We start from the raw sequence: 17,786 nt of genomic DNA, 5'->3' as shown, positions 1-17,786 counted from the left end.
CCTTTCTCTCCTTTAGGAAATATTACTTATATTTATTCATTTATATAATCATATAACTACTTGAAGGCGTCCCTCTAGGCGGCTTAAATTAAGGTTTTCCGAACAATATTACCTTGAACCCCCTATAATCGACGCAATGGACTGATATATACCCCACACGACGCTTCATTGGACGTCGAATAACATTATTTTTATACGTAAGAAAGTTATCATTCCGGGATTGTAGCTAGTAATCGCGTGTGGGGTGTCAACCCCGTATAAATCTATACATATCTCTCTGGGTCTCGCAAGATTAACGATTATAGGTTCATGGTTAGTCGAATTTAATCAGACTAAAGGATGAATAATAACATCTCACTAGCACGTGTTTATTTAATCTTATATATACATATATATATATATATATATATATATATATATATATATACTCTTTTACCATATATATACAATAATTACTGAAACTTTCCTTTGATGTAATTTTCTTACATAATTATTCATATATATATATATATATATATATATATATATATATATATATATATACTTAACCCTATATATAATAATTATCTTTGCTTCGATATCTTCATAAGTTATGGTATAGTGAAGTACATTGCCCATCCTTACGTTTCCTTTTGATATAGTTTTATTCCATAATTATTCTGATACACACACATACACAGATATATATATATATATATATATATATATATATACACACACACACACACACACACACACACATATACATACATACATATATAAAGTACCATATCTATAATTATTGGATTAGGATATTAGGGCAGAATAACAACTAAGTACAATGCTAAAACAAACTTGTCCACTTTCACTAATAAATCTTCACATATTCCTCTTGGAAAGGTCATTGTCTTATTTGCCAAATGAATGACCATGCAGACTGGTCTTGGTTCGGGGAGATCAAGCTTCTTGAAGAACTAGTAAGGCATCAAATTAACACTTGCTCCCGAGTCGGCTATAGCATGGCTAGTGGCTAGATTTTTGAATTGGCATGGTAGAGTTAAGCTTCCTGGATTACCCATCTTCTTCGGTAGCATATTTAGCATTGCAGTGGAGCAGGTTTCATTTAGTACCACCTTAGATAATCCCTCCATCTTCTTTTGGTTAGTTAGGAGGTCTTTGAGAAACTTAGCATATTTTGGCATCTGAGCCAAGGCTTCAAGGAACGAAATGTTGATTTCAAGACACTTGATATCATCTAAGAACTTTAGGTAGTCTTCTGCATTCTTTACTTGTATTTCTCTACTTGGAAAGGGCAACGGTGGGCGCTATGGCTTAACAGGTTCATCATTCTTCTTTTCAGGTTCCTGCCACGTCGTGGCATTAGCACCACGTTGTGGCAACCGTTTAGACTCTTTTCATTGACTTTCTTCTCGATTATCCTACTTAACATCTGGGTTGTTTCTGTTAATGGGAGTCAAATGTGTAACAATTTTCCCACTTCTAGTCGTAATTTCTTGGATGTGAGCTCCCTTCGGCTTTTGTTCGGTGTTTCCTGGAAGTCCGCCTGGTGTTCGTTCATTAAATTTCTTAGCTAGTTTTCGGAGTTGTTTTTCAATGTTGAGGATTGAATCTTGCTGATTTCTTAGTAAAACTTGCTGATCTTTCATTAAAACTTGTTGTTCTCAAATTGCTTCTTTAGTTTCATGGTGCCTTTTTTCAGATGCGGCTGCATAACGGGTAAACATTGACTCGAAATTAGATTCCTTTTCAGGAGGTGGTTCCACTTTTTGTTAAAAGCCTCTTCCTTTTGGTTCGTACTTTTCTTCCTTTGCTTTCTTGTACTCATCATAAGGTAACCACTTCTTCTTGGGTTTTCTCCAATCTTCATCATATCGGTCATCGCTCGAGTAGAAAGCTTGAACCTTTCGGTTATGCAACATTGCTAAGACCGCCAAAATGTCCTCCAAAGCCGAATTTTCCGATCCCCTTGCCACATCATTTCACGGGTTGTGGTACTCTCTCGAATGTTTAGAGAATTCTTCAATAAGCTCCTTGATTTCAGCAGGATTCTTCTTGGTTAATGGTCCTTGAGAGTCAAGGAGTTGCCTTGTCGTGACATTTACCCCATCATAAAATATAGAAACTTCTTGTTGCACATTAAGATCGTTTTGGGGACAATTTTGAAGTAATCCCTTGTAGTGCTCCCATGCTTCAAATAGCGAATCACCCATTTGTTGCTCAAAGTTAGCTATGGCCTTTTTTAGTTTTGCCACCTTTGAAGGTGGGCAAAATTGTTCCAAGAATTCCTCACGCATTTTTTCCCATGTAGTGATTGTGCCGGGTGGAAGTGCCTTCAACCAATCTTTGGCAGCTCCCTTGAAAGTGACCAGAAGCATTCTTAATAACACCGTTTTGCGTGGAACATTGGGGATGTTGAAGTAATCGGCGATGTCACTGACTTCATCAAGATGTTTTTAGGCATCTTCATGATCTTTTCTGGTGAATGGAATCTCTTTTATCGCAGCAAGGATGTGCCCCTTGAGTTGAAATGTGGCAGTGGCTGGAATGGCGGGTTGCACAAGACCTGGTCCATTGTCGTCACAAATTCTTTTCTTGTATGCCTCCATGGAAATGTCGGCAATGTCCGCCATGATGTTATCGGGTTCACTATCTTCGTCTGATTCGGTTTCGCTTCTTCTTTGTCTGTTTCGTACTCGACGTCCTCTTTCGTTGGATTGTTCTCAATGCTTTCGTCTTTCGGTGTTTTGCTGGATTCTCCCACTTGCTTTCCCTTCTTCTTACTAAAAACCGATTTGAGATTCTTGAAAGGTGATTTCTTTGGTGTTGCAGATTCTCCTACGGTTTTATCCGTGTTTTTACGAAAATCTGACTCTAGGTCTTCAAGTGGTGGAATCAAAGGTGTATTTGCTCCACGGGTCAAAAACTATTGCAATAAAAACAAATCAAACGCATAAAAAGAACAAAAACAAAATCTGAAAATTAATTGTTATGACACCACAACGTGGTGAGTCAAAAAGAAGAAAAACCTAAAACGAAATTTTAAAAGCAAATAAACATAAAAATCCTAATGAAATAGCAGATTCAAAATAACTAAAAATGGACCGTTCCCCGACAACGACGCCAAAAACTTGATGTGTAAAATAATATGCACTAGTTAATCCTACCAACGTGACTAATTATTTCCTAAGGCATTGTACCTTGTTGAAGATAGTATAACACAATAGACATGTATCGAACACAAGGAACGGTATTATTAACTACTTCTTACCTACTACTAACTAAATTACTAATAAATTTAGAAAAAGGTTTTTCTCTAGTTTTTCAAGATTAGAAACTTAATTAACTGAGCTAAACTAATAATTAACTAAAACAAATATCAAACTAAAGCAAGAAACAAAAAGAAACGATTTAAACCAAGGTATTTGAGAGACTTTCATTTAGCTTCAGTTTACTTGCTATTATGGTTAATTTATGGAAGTGCAATGGATTAATGTTCAATTGGTTACCGATTCCTAAGATGACCAAGTTAATGTTCACTAACTTAATCCTTTAGCAAACAAGTTCATTCATACGGTGATCAGGCGGATCAACTAACAAGCTCACTAGTGTTCGGTTCGACTTAAATTATACTTATAATAGATTGATCAAATTGGTTAATTGATTCAATTCAATATATGATTGGTCATCATATATGTAACGCCCCGATTCCCATGTATTGTTTAAATAAGAATTTAATTGGTTTCAAGGCCTACTCGACGAGTTGGTTGCCCTACTCGTCGAGTAGCAATGGGTTTGATACGCGTGTTTAGTGACCTACTCGCCGAGTCCATGAAGGGACTCCACGAGTAGGAGCTGGCAGAGGAAACCCTAAATCCCGGGGTTTTGCACCCTATTTAAAGGAGCCTCAGTCTCCTTTGGCCTCTTTACAGTCTTTGAGAGCTCAGTGAAAACCCTAATTCGTGTGGTACTCTTCTTGGTGTGATTTAAGCCTTGGAAAGAAGGTTGGCTAGGAGGGAACAGCTTGAAGAGCAATGGAGTTGAAGCAAGGAAGGTGTGGGAAGCAGAACTTACCTCAGCTAGCATCTTCTGGAGGTATCAAGTTGCAATCTTTACTTCCCTTTCCTTCTAGATCTCTTTTCTTTTGGATGAGTTTTAGGGTTTTATGGATTTTGAGTTGATATGGGGAGCTATGGTCTAGATCTAAAGTTGTAACTTCAGATCTGGACCCTTCCTAAGTCCTAGAGTCATAAAGTTGCGGGTTTGGGGGTGATTGAGACCCTCCTTGTGCATGAAACCCCATTAAGAGCTTAGAATTGCCATTAAGAGCCTTTTTAGCCATGCATACATGTAAAGTTTGCAACTTTACGTGAAAAGCATGCTCTAGAAGCTTGGATCTGTAATTTGGAGCCATTGCATGGCTTAAATGAGTCTGTATGGCTTAAGGGCTGAAGGAACTCGGCGAGTCGCAAGGTTGACTCGGCGAGTCGTATGAAGATTGCCATAGACTCGTCGAGTTGTATGAGCAACTCGCCGAGTCCGATGAAGATTGCCATAGACTCGGTGAGTTGTATGAACAACTCGGCGAGTCGGATGAGTTTTCTCCAGGATATGTATGCGTGTGTATCCGTCGAGTTGCAAGAAGGAAACTCGACGGGTGGCCTTAAAGTTTGATCGAGAATCGGAGGAACTCGACGAGTCACCTCGATGACTCGGCGAGTTGGAAAGTGCTTCAAGGAACTCGGCGAGTAGCCGAGGGTACTCGGCGAGTTAAGGTCAACATGGACTGTTGACCTTGACTGAGGACTTTGACTTTGACCAGGGGTTGACTAGTGGGTTATGGAATACCTTATAAGGTTAAGGACTTATGAGTATATTGTACTATGGTAATAGGTGGTGGAGCCTGTGTCAAGTGATCCGAGGGTTGAAGTTTATCTACCGAGTAGACATCTGCAAGGTGAGTTATCCTCACTATATCGATAGGGTCTAAGGCACCAAGGCCGGACCTTTTAGTTGTTATCGTTATGGTATGCTACATGTGGATATGATCTGTTAGATCAGAATCAGGAAAGACAGTACGTTATGCTTTTATGATCCGTAGGGATTGATATGTTAGTGACCTGTTAGGTCAGTGCTCTAGTTATGAGAAATTGATATGTTGGTAATCAGTGAGATAGATATGTTCGTTGTTTGTATATGCCAGTAGATGTTATTTATGCGCACATGGTTATTTGTTTGTTGCTTGGGTTGAGGCGGCCCTGCTTTGTGCTGAAGGCCAACACACCCTATGAGCGGTCCGGGGAGACTGTAGGCCCACGTGGCGGTCCAGTCATGCCGAAGGCTCGGTATAGATTCAGCTGAACTGAAGGCCCTGTAGGGCGGTCCAGTCATGCCGAAGGCTCGGTATAGATTCAGTTAAACAATTACTATTTGGTTTTATTATGCTTGAAAAGTTTAAATTTGGTGTAAAATTTTGGATGTGACAATATATTAGCTCCCACAATTATTTACCCACTTTTCTATCTAACCCTAGGTTTTAGTCAAAACTCTAGTCCTACAATTTCTGCAATCCACATAGATTATAAGATTCAAGTTCAATTAAGAAAGATAGTCATGAAAACTTAATTAAACTCAGCAATAAATAGATAAACATGTTATCATAAGCATAAAAGGTTCTTTAATAAGCTAAATTAACAAATAACCAATAAAACTTAATCCTACCATAAATCAAACCATAGATAGTCAAGCAAATCTTCACCAAACGAAAGTCATAGGGTTTTTGGCCAATGATTTCAGCAACTAAATTCAGAAAAATGAATTTCATATGCATAGACATGATTAAACTAGAATAGAAAGTCGTAATTAAGAGTTTTATTGCCTTAATGCTCTTAATTCCCATGCTATAACCGATTTCTTCACTTCCAAGCTTCAATTAGATCATTGGCCTTCAAAAATCGTCAATAGCTCCCAGCAAAAGTTCTAATTTCGAAGAAGAATAGCTTATATTTATAGTTTTCCGAAAAACAGATCACCACGATGTGGTAAGGCCACCAAGTCGTGGTCTTCATAGTTATCCCGTATTCGGCAAATATCCTTAATCCATTGGGAAGGTTCCAAAACACCACGTCGTGGGGATGTCACCACGATGTGGTAAGTGTATTTTTCTTCATTTAAAACTCTTGATTAAAACTCCTAGCTTCCAGCTTCTAGTTTCCTTTAGGCTCCAAGCATATCTTTTACCCTTACAATGTAACACCTCGACTCCCAGGTATAAGTTTTAAAGCATTATATACATGTTTATGGACTTATTCGACGAGTTGGTTGCCCCCAACTCGTCGTGTGGAGGCAGGGTAGCCCGCGTGGATTATTGGATCTACTCGACGAGTCGGAGGACCCGGACTCGACGAGTAGGAGCTGGGAGAACCCTAATTTTTTAGGGTTTGTACCCTATTTAAAGGACCTTAAGTCCTTACCTCTAGTCCTTTATCACCTCTTGACGGCCAGAAGAAACCCTAATCACTATTAACCTTGTTCTTGAGTGTTGGTGGGGCTTAAAGAGTGATTTTGGTGCATTTTGTGAAGAAGGTGTGAAGGATAAGAAGCTTGGAGCAAAGAGGAGCTTGTAGATCTGACTCTATTTCATCTTGGCATCATTTTGAAGGTATTAAGTTGTTACCTTGGCTTATCTTTATTTAGATCTCTTCATGTCTAAGTTTAGTGCTATCTTTAGGATATTTGGAAGTCATTTCGGGTATTGGGGCAAGATCTGAAGTTGTAACTTCAGATCTGGACTCCCCTTGGTCCCTATAGCCATAAAGCTATGAGATTTGGAAAGCTTGGGGTCCTTCCCTTTGAGTTAACCTTTCCCTTAATCTAGTTTTGGCATTTAGGACCATGCATGTACATAAAGTTTGCAACTTTACGTGGAAACCATGCCCTAGGAGGTTGGATCTGCAATATAGAGCTTTGGGGTGGCTTAAAACAATTTGTATAAGAAATGGACTGCATGAACTCGACGAGTCGCTTAGCCGACTCGGCGAGTCAGATGAAGGTTGACCGTGTATGATTCTGCATGAACTCGGCGAGTCAGTAAGAGGACTCGACGAGTCAATTAGGGTTTTCTCTGACATCTGGACACGCATGGACTCAACGAGTTGATTGGAAACTCGACGAGTCAGTTAGGGTTTTATGACTTTCTGAGTTCTTAAGGAACTCGACGAGTTACTAGCTGCACTCGACGAGTCAGGTCAACATGCACGATTGACTTTGACCGTTGGCTTTGACTTTGACCAAGGGTTGACCAGTTGGACTTTTGAGGGTATTTTGGTAAATTGGGATTCTGATGGACTTGGTCCTATGGTGGTTATAGGTGGTTGAGTTTGTGGTTGCGATTCGAGAATTTGGCATTATCACTACAGTTCAACATCTGTGAGATGAGTTTCCTCACTATACTCAAGGATCTAAGGCACCAAGGCCGACCCTTTTGGATTGTTATCCTGATATGTTATGCTAGTATGATCTGTTAGATCAGTATCCTGGTAGATAGGATGGTATTATGTTGCTACCATCTGTTAGATCAGTATCCTGGTAGATAGGATGATGTTATGCTAGTATGATCTGTTAGATCGGTATCCTGGTAGACAGGATGTTATTATGCTGTTATGATCTGTTAGATCGGTTTGTCTGTCTATAGACTGTTATGTGATTATCTGATATATCTGCACATGTTTGATTGGTGGTTGAGGCTTATCTGCTTTGTGCAAGAGCCAACAGACCTGGGCATTCCAACCGATGGTTGTGGGTCGTGAGTATTCCATCCCGAGGATGATTGGACTCGTAGTATGAGGGCATTCCAACCCGATGGTTGTGGGACTGGGGTATTCCATCCCGAGCATAACTGAACCCATAGTATGTTGGCATTCCGACCTGATGGTTGAAGGCCTGGGGTATTCCAAACTGATGGTTGACTGGACCCATAGTATGCTGTTTGTGTTTATGTATATGTTGATGTGTGTATGGGTAGATTGGGGGAACTCACTAAGCTTCGGGCTTACAGTTGTTGGTAATGTTTCAGGTACTTCTGATGATCGCGGGAAGGTGCAGGCGTGATTGTACAACTCCTCACGATCTATGATTTTGATTTCTGGGATACTCCGACATTGTACTATTTTGGAAACAAGTTTTGTAATAATCATGGGTTTTGAAATGTTTTAAAAAAAGTTTAAATTTGGCATGATTTTTTATGGATGTTACATACAACACAATACATAACAAATTAAGTACCTTTTGTTCTATAAAGGGCATAAAAGTAATTAAAAATATTAAGATATGATGTACAATTATATGTCTATATATGCACATATCGGTCATCTATGAAGTCGATTTCGAAAGCTTGTTCGGACTAATAGAAATAGCTCTTAACTCGGAATCTCAATCACGACCGTCCTCAACTCCAACTCTTGTTTCTTAAATCATATTTGGTCCGAAACCAACATTTCTTCAATTTGATTCTGAAATATTCGCATCTTGCGTTGAGGGAGAGAATCCCTCCACTTCCATGCCTCATGATTAGGGAAGTAATCCAACCCTCGAATCAAATGTTTATGGATTTCTAGATACAACAGATCATTTTGCCAAAATTGATCCAATTACGAACAACAATGAAGAGGATGTTAACTTCTTTGACTTTTCCTAACGATGATGATGATGATGACATATCTGGTTTAGAAGTTCAAGGGTAGCATCATCCTCAACCTCAAATAGTTCAGGGGGAGAAACACAACCCCATTGTTGATGTTGGATCATCTGTTGCACAAAAACTTTCGAGATTGCATATCTAGACAAAGGCTCATCCTCCAAACCAAGTCATCGAAAATCTTAACGTCGGAGTTCAAACTCGCCTACTGCTAACATTAAAAATGAGTGTCATTTCTCGTCATTCATATCAATGGTCGAACACAAACCTATAAAATAAGCCCTTGAACATTTAGATTGGATTACAACAATGCAAGAAGAATTAGCAAAGTTCGATAGGAATCAAGTGTGGACTCTTGTCCCTCCTCCCTAGGATCACCCAATTGTTGGAAATCGATGGGTTTTCAGAAACAAACTAGACGATGCATGAGTCTTTATAAAAAACAAAGCGAGATTGTTAACCAAAGGATTCACTTAGATCGAAAGTCTTGATTACAATCAGACCTTTGTACCTGTTGCCCGTCTTGAAGATATCCAAATCTTTCTCACTTATGCTGCTCATAAGGCCTTCAAATTCTACCAAATAGATGTCAAGAGTTCATTCATCAATGGTGAACTTGATAGTGATATCTATCTTTAACTGCCTCCTGGGTTTGTGAATTTATCATATCCAAATTATTGCTACAAACTCCAAAAGGTTGTTTATGGTCTGAAGCAAGCTCCTCATGCATGGTACGAGACACTCACTTGTTTTCTGAAGCATTCTGGTTTTTAAAGAGGAATTATTGATCCCACTTTATTCCAGATATCAAATGGGAAGCATCTCATGCTAGTTGAAATATATGTCGATGATATCATCTGTGGGTCAACTGATCCGACGATGATTTCTGAGTTCGCCAAGTTGCTGGTTAGCCGATTCCAGATGAGAATGAATGAATCACGAGTTAAGTTTCTTTCTCGGATTGCAAGTTAAACAGACCAATAGAGGAATCTTCATTCACCAAGAAAAATACATTTTCGAACTTCTGAAGAAATACTCATTGGATACATGTGCCTTTGCAAAGGTTCCGATGGGTTTTGGACACAAGATCTTCTCGGACCCGTTTGGTGAAGTTGTTGATCAGAAGAAGAATAGGGGAATGATTACATCGATGCTATACCTCACTGCAAGTTGTCCCGACATCATGCTCTCTACATGTATATGTGCTAGATTCCAAGTCAATTCGAAGATGTCTTATCTTGTGGCAGTTAAGAAAATCTTCAGATATCTCAAAGGGACAAAGAGCATCGGAATTTGGTATCCAGCCAATGAAATCTTCTTGTTGCAAGCCCATTCACACTCAAATTATGGGGGACTTCAACTTGGAAGGAAAAGCACATATGGTGGTTGTTAATTTTTGGCTGGAAGATTGGTTAGTTGTTCATCCAAGAATCAGAATTGCATAGAACTTTCAATAGCCGAAGCGGAATACATTGTTGCTGCAAGCTACACCTCTCAAGTTCTTTTGATGAAATCTCAGCTGTTAGACTATGGTTATCGATTTCAACAGATTCCGATCTGTTGTGATTCTTATAGTGTCATTGTGATCTCTCATAATCCAATTCAACACTTATTGACCAAACACATTGATATTCAATACCATTTCATTAAAGATCATGTTCCTAAAGGTAAAATTGAGCTCATTTTTGTTCCATCTCTCGGTGAAATTGTTGATGTCTTTACTATGGCATTAGATGAAACTAAATTCAATAGTTTTCTGAACAAAATGGGAATAATGATGTCTGATCCTCAGTTCGTCCAAGAAGTTTGTACTCTCTAATGGGAACATTGGAAAGTCAAATAATTTTGAGCCAAACATTTTTCACTTTAGAATTGTTTCTTCTAGGAAAATAAAGGATCATTATATGTCTTTTTTGTCTAATCCATTCTTCTAGTCTTAAGATATTTAGTATGACACTTCATTGAAAGTTAAGTCCAAAATGTCCTTGTCAAAGATCTTGAGAATGATTTACCTCGAAGTATTTCACATTCCGAAATCCCTATGATAAATCTACCTCGAAATTCAAATTTGAGTTGGTATTGTGATCTTGTTACTTGTCTCCTTCCATGCTCTGCTCCTTCAACTCTCGAAACTTATCAAATCTTTGTTTTTCAAAACTCGAACTCTAAGATCTTCATTCATTATTACCTCTGATATTCCTTCAGAGATTGTGCCATCTCTTGAACCAATATCAAGTATTAATGTTCCATTAACTTTCTCTCAGAAGTATCATAAGTCATCTTATCTTGGAACCTGATCATTCTGAGATCCTTTTTAATAAACAATAAATTGAATTTCAAGTTTATCATTTAATATGTTATTTCCAAAACCTTTATCATGATGATCTAAATGGTAATTTCCTTTATGATTATCCGTTTAATTCCCATTAAATATGCTTTGGCATATTTTAATACTTTCACTGAGTGTTTTCTGAATTGAATCGACAATTACCCTTTTTGTGCAAACAAAAGTCTAATCTCGTGGCTATAACTGTCACCTAGGGTGGTTTTTAGACCTATTCATTTAATGCGACCTATTTTAAAAGTCGGGTGTCATCATTGCAATTCTTCGACCCGACATTGAAACATCCACCTATAAACGGATTTTAAATCCTAACCGCTCCCTCTTTACGCTTTTATCTGTCTTCCACCCTAGAACTTTCATCTGCATTCTCTCTGTTCTTCATTTTTCTTCAAGATTTCTCATCAATTGCATCCAAAACCACAAAACCTGCAACTAAGAAGAACTCATCAAAGGAATCTGCTTCATTCACTTCTACTGAACCCATTTTAAGGGAAACAACTCAATTATTCTCCTTTGATCCTATATATTATGACGGATCTGTAAGGGTTATGATTGAGTACATCTCACGACATATCATCGCCATCCCTCTCACTAAAATCCCAAACCCTTACTTCCCTCTTAAGTTACTACACAAAGCTTTTGAAAGAGTCAAATTTGGAAATGGAGTTCCTGAATGCTTGATCAATGACAACAGGATCGTCCCTGTTCACAAGGAAACCTTCCTTCGTGCCATTGGAGTGATAGAAAATCCTCAAGGATTTCAAGTGGTGGAACCCACATCTGAAGAATTTCAAGATTTTCTTACTCAAATCGGGTACAAAGGGGAGTTCAAGGCAAAAGATTTCAAGAAATCGTCGTTCCCAGAATGTGGACTGTTTTGATGCATTCTTAGAGGCTTGTCCGGAAAGCACGGCGACACAGACACCATGTGAAAACACTGGCTCTACGTGGTCTATAGTATCTTTACCGGCCGATCAAATGAAGTCGACCTACCGGAAGTTCTATGGCAGGATTTTGAAAAGTTCACTAAAAAAGAGGAAGGAAAATGAGCTACCTACTCTTAAATTTTGGGCTCTGACTCTACAATAGCTGTATTAAGAACGTCATGAATCCATCCCGCTCAATTTAGACATCCCTGAGGTATACTATAATTTCAAAGCTATAAAGACCTATAGGTTACAAAACCAGTCATCTTTCAGACCTATTAGACGTCTTCCTATGCAAATGTTAGATGTTATTCCTTCCGATTCACCTCACAAGAAATTCCATCTTGAGACCTCGGTTTTAGCTGACCTGTTAAATCCTACCCCGGTCTCGGATGAGCATCCCTGGAAGCTAATAAAACTAGACAAAAAAAGATGGCAAAGAAGAAAAAAGAATCTCCTTTCAAAACCAAAGCCAAAAAGAGAACCAAAACCAGTGAATCCTCTTAAAAGGTTTCACAAATTGGTTTCAGACCTGACTCTGGACCACAACTTACCCACATACCCACTCTTTAGATGCACCCATCGGAGCTTCAAAATCACCAACACATACTTACGAGGAGTCTGCACATAATCTACCCCCACCCTCCCAACAAGGTGGTGCAGGTATTGAAGAAATTCCATTGGAGCCACCTGGGACACACTCACGAGTCATTTTGCATCCTCGATTTCCTTCTACACATGTACACTTTATGGCCCCTGCCACAGGTTCTAAGCTTTCTGAACTAGGAGTTGTCCCTCTAACCTCGGAATCCACAACTAAGCCGATATCCACCACGGATAAAGAATGCTCAGCTCTCACTTCTAATGAATGGAATGAAGTTATTAACAAGGCTTAACTTAGGCACCCAAATCTAACTAAAGATAAAAAATCAAGTTTACATTGTTCGGAATGCGATACTGAGAACTTTGTAGTGAGCTCACCATGACGCATCCTACTGATTCAGAAGTCGATGCTCTTCTGCCTTCATCAAAGAAGCCAAAAGTCGATGATGTTCCTAGTAACATGGATGATCTATCGACTAACGAAGCTGAGAAGACTCCGAGTGGAGACATACCTGATTCCTTTTGCATTCCGTAAGATCCTCCTTAGAATGACCCTCCTATTAAAGAAGAGGTTAAAGTCATGTTCGAAGAAGACTCCACCTTGCTTGCTGCTCGTCCTACTCAAACTACATTTCCTTTTCTGATTCCATCCATATCCAAAGTTCCAAATGACTCCAGCTTATCCTTGTCCTCGGACAAAATGCATATTGAGGACAAGGATGGTGATCAAAGAAAACAAGATCAAAGTGATCAAGGGAACGAACCCAAGGGTATTGGAGACTCTAATGACTCGAATGATGATGAAGACCAGAAATTTGAGGATCTAGTTCTAATATAGGTTCATCCAATTAACAAATTGCTGATCCATTTACTCTTCTTGAGCTCCAAGATAAATTTATAAAGGTTGATACTAACGTCGACACTGTAACGCCCGTAGATTAGGGCTAGTCAATTTAGAGACGATAAGCGTCAAAAATGAATTTTTGATGTAAGATTATTTAGAATGAATAATCTTAACTAAGTTATAGTATATGTTACAAGGATTCCGTACATATAAAGAACGCCGAAATCCGAGGTATAACGAAGAAGTTATGACCTGTCGAAGTTTCGCGACAAAACCGGCACGACACAACGCGGCGTAAAAAGTGAATTTACGTTAGAGCGATATTTAGCCTTAGCGATCTAAACGAAAGTCATAGAGTTCGTTAAACCGTGAGCGTGTATAAAAAGAACGTCCAAATCTGACTTCGTATGAGGAAGTTATGATTTTTCTAAGTTTCGACTTAGCGGTATGCAGCCTGAATACTCGATTTGAGATCGAGCGGTTTTTAGCCGAAACAATCTAAACGAGAATCGAATATCTTGTTGATAGTAGTGCAACGGTAAAAAGACAGACGAAAACGGACGTCGGATGAAGAAGGTATGAATTTATAACGGAGTTTTCTTGTCCCGGCCTACTAAAAATAAATAATAAAAATAAATTCAAAATTAGCCGACGGAGTCTAAACGAAAGTTGTAGAGCGTAGTCTCACCTACGTGTGGATATAAAGAACGTCGAAAACGAAGTTTGTATGAGGAAGATATGAATTTTTGAAGTTTATTAAATAATTAAAATATTAAATTTAATTATAAATTTCGATATTATCCAAAGGGGGGGGGGGAGTCAGCGACCTTATCCAGGTTACGCCCAGCGTAATTCGGGGTTTCAGCCCCTATAAATAGATGTCGAGCGCAGCCGAGTTTTGGTGCTCCATTCTTCCCTTTCTCCTGCGTTTTTACCTCGTTTTGCGTGCAAGAAATACCCCGAAGCCCCGGTATCATTCCCGAGACCCGAAGCAAGTCCCGAAGCCCCGAAGATCCCGAGAAGTGAAATTCCCGAGCCGGAGCTCTGCCCGCGAGAAGCCCGGTTTTTGAGAAGATCTCCCGGTTTCACCGAAGAATACTACTTCTACAAGCCGTAGCACTGTCCGATCATCTTCTGATCATGTGAGTGTATAGTTACTTTCTTCTAACACATAAATATAAAGTATTAGCTATGAAATACGTGCTATGTGTTATATATTATTTGTGTATTTGAGATGGGCTTGGAATTGATGTTTTTATACGGGTGTTAAATGATTTAAACTGTGTTTGTATTTATATCTACAAAAATGTTGGGTAGAACATGGGTAGATGGAATAGTTGGTGACGATGCGACTTCGTACCTATTGAGTAAAACCTTGGTGACGATGCGACTTCGTGCCTATTGAGTAAAGCCTTGGTGACGATGCGACTTCGTGCCTATTGAGTAAACCCTGGCAACTATGTGACTTAGTGCCTATCGAGTAAACCTTGGCGACGATGTGACTTCGTGCCTATTGATAAACCTTGGTGACGATGTGACTTCGTGCCTATTGTATAAACCTTGGCGACTATGGAGTTAGCGCTTGTTGAGTAAACCATGGTGACTATGGAGTTAGCGCCTGATAACTATGGATTTAGTATCTGATAGATAAACTTTGGCAGCAATGGACTTCGTGCCAATTCCTTAGGTAAATCCTTAGGAATGAATGAATGAAGGATAGTGGATTCTTAGGGTAAACCCTTGAGAAAATAAAGGAGATATGGGGATGGGTATTTGGGTTGATTGTTTGATAATTAAATATAATAAATGTATTATTGTGGGTTGAAAACCCTATATGCTCACCAGGCTCCCAAGCCTGACCCACTCAGTTTTCTTTGCATTACAGGTAATGACACGAGGGTATAAGTTGGTGGACTTGACGAGAGACTTTGGATTATAGATCAGTAGTTATAAATAACTGTTGTAAGGTCTATTTTATATTGTTTATGCTTTTGGTCTGTATCGGAACATGACATCCCGAGATTTTGTTATATAATGAAAATACATTCTCTTTGAGAAACGTTTTGATAAATTCTTATCATATTTTATTTTGGGAACAAATTCCGCAACTCTTTTAATCAAAGGATTACTCTCATTTTATAAAACAAAGCATAAACAAATCGGTCTTTTATGGTCGTGAAAATGGGGATGTCACAGACACCTTCAACATCGAAGTCACATCACTTGATTCAGAACTCGATTTGGTGATCCAATCTCTTTCGGAGATCAAGGTTACTACTCCCTTGGAACTTAACCAAGCCAACCAAGTGGACCAACTCATTTCTCTCCAGTTGAAGCACACCTTAAAAGAAGTTGAGGAAAGATACAAAGACAATACCGGCCATCACCATCTCCATTATCTCCACCATTCTCAAGATTCATGACGAAATGATTTATGCTACCTAGGAACTCATCAATCTGACTCATGTCCAACATGAAAAAAAAATCAACGTTTGGAGAAGGAGATCTGATAGAAGGATGGACACAACATGATCATGAAACAAGTACTCATTAAAGTGATTTGGTCTGCACAAAACTTTGTGTACACTCCGAACCACAAACTTAATGAAATGATCTTGATTAAGGAAGAGACTCTTGACACTTTGAAAGAACAATCTCCCACAACTGATGCCTATGACAAGCTCACTAAGCATCTAAATCTAATGTTTTAACGAGTGTTCGAACGATTGGATAATTTAAGGCATGATGCTTTTCTTGCATCGGAAGTAGGGCCTTCCCATGGAAGAGGGGGAGAGATGATGAAATTCTGGAAACCGAGCTCGGATTTCAAACTCCAAGATGAAACTTCGGATGATGAAATTGAAATTGTGGAAAAGAGTTTGAATAAGAAGATGAATTTGAAAAAAACGACCAACTGATGAATGCAATTATTGGGCTTCAAGCCATCAAGGAACAACCATCAGTTGTCAAGATCCTCTCGGAAAAGGAGAATAAAAAATGGTCCTCTGTATGTTGGCCATCCAATCTCGTTGAATCATTCAAACGAAGTTGTAAGATGGCCAAGTAAAAAACTAAACTGACAGCAAATACATTCTGAGCTACCCAATCAATGCCTCCTCCCTTTCCAGATCTGAAAATCTAGCATGTTGATGTTGGCTCCCCAATCAAGAAATGATCTACCTGAGGAGTCTTTGATTCCTCCTCCCTCGGATTTTTTCATCACTCCTTTTGGTCTCCATATTATCTCCTCCACCTCCACTCTAAATGCCCCTATGAAAGATAAAGGCAATGGAATCTCCTTTGGACGAATCAGTCCAGTGAAGACATTGAATAAAAAAGAAGGTTGTTTTATGGACAAAATTGATAGAGCATCAGAAGAGAGCCTCCGAATTCAAGCTCTAAAAGATAATATAAATCCCTTCACATGCATCTCTCCATATTATCCTCAAGGAATGATCTATGATGATCATTTTGTGCCCTTCAAAAACTATGCTATTCCAACCAACAATTTTGAGTAAATAGGTCTTCCCATCTCTCCTCATGGATGATTCTATGTCAAGTTTACTCCACTTCACCCCTTTGATGACAAAGAGACTCTTGTCTGAATTGAGAGAGAAAGGCTAAACACATTCTACACTACCAAGGCACTTTCTCAAGACATAACTTGGTCTTGGAATCACCAAGTTTAGTGGTTTCGAAACAAGAATACTTGAAAAATATGATCTTAATTGCATCCTCTACTACTACTACATCTATCGGAACTCTCAAGAAAATATCAAGATCTCGGATGTTGATTTTCCATTGAAAGATCCTAATGACATTCTTGTCATTGCAGCTCATCTCAAAGATCGACAAACCTCGGAGTTCAGCACAGGAGCATACAAATCGGCTTTTAACTACTTGAAAGACTATGTGGCTGAATTCGGAAGATCAGATATAAAGTTCTCCTACTTGTTCAAAACTGATAAAGTTCTCGCCTCTGTATCTATTGATCTTGATGGATTTAATCTCCTTGATGAAGGCCCTATCAGAGAACCTGAGCTCGTATTCGTCTACTTGAAGAAAATCATGGACAAGAAATAATTTTTCATATTCGACAAACATCCGGTACCTACAACAATTCTTCAGAGATTTATTTCGAAGACAGAAAAGACCAAAGCTTCCAAAGAAATCAGGAAAGAGTTTGTTGATCAACTCAAGTGGTTCATTGATGTCAGAAGCTGAATGCATAAAGCCTACATGTTTTCCTTTGAAGAATCGAAGTAGGATTGAAAAGGACACTTAGGGGAGATTGATACCACATGAAAGTCCCCCTTAGTCAATGCGAGATGATGTGTCCTTATGAGATGACCCAGAGTCCGAGATAGAGTGTAGCTT

At 38.9% G+C, this 17,786-nt stretch overlaps 1 non-coding gene across 1 annotated transcript; it reads left to right on the top strand.

The window, feature by feature from the left end:
- The first annotated feature begins 2,139 nt into the window (after positions 1-2,139).
- Positions 2,140-2,246, top strand: LOC145135068 (small nucleolar RNA R71). Its single transcript, XR_013719548.1, has one exon. It is a non-coding gene; the product is annotated as a small nucleolar RNA R71 (small nucleolar RNA).
- Positions 2,247-17,786: the final 15,540 nt, after the last annotated feature.

This window comes from Lactuca virosa, chromosome 8 (genome assembly GCF_052849685.1).
Source record: "Lactuca virosa cultivar CGN04683 chromosome 8, Lactuca_virosa_CGN04683_v6, whole genome shotgun sequence".
In the NCBI taxonomy this organism is placed as follows: domain Eukaryota; kingdom Viridiplantae; phylum Streptophyta; class Magnoliopsida; order Asterales; family Asteraceae; genus Lactuca; species Lactuca virosa.
This window is presented reverse-complemented; position numbering and strand designations above follow the sequence as displayed.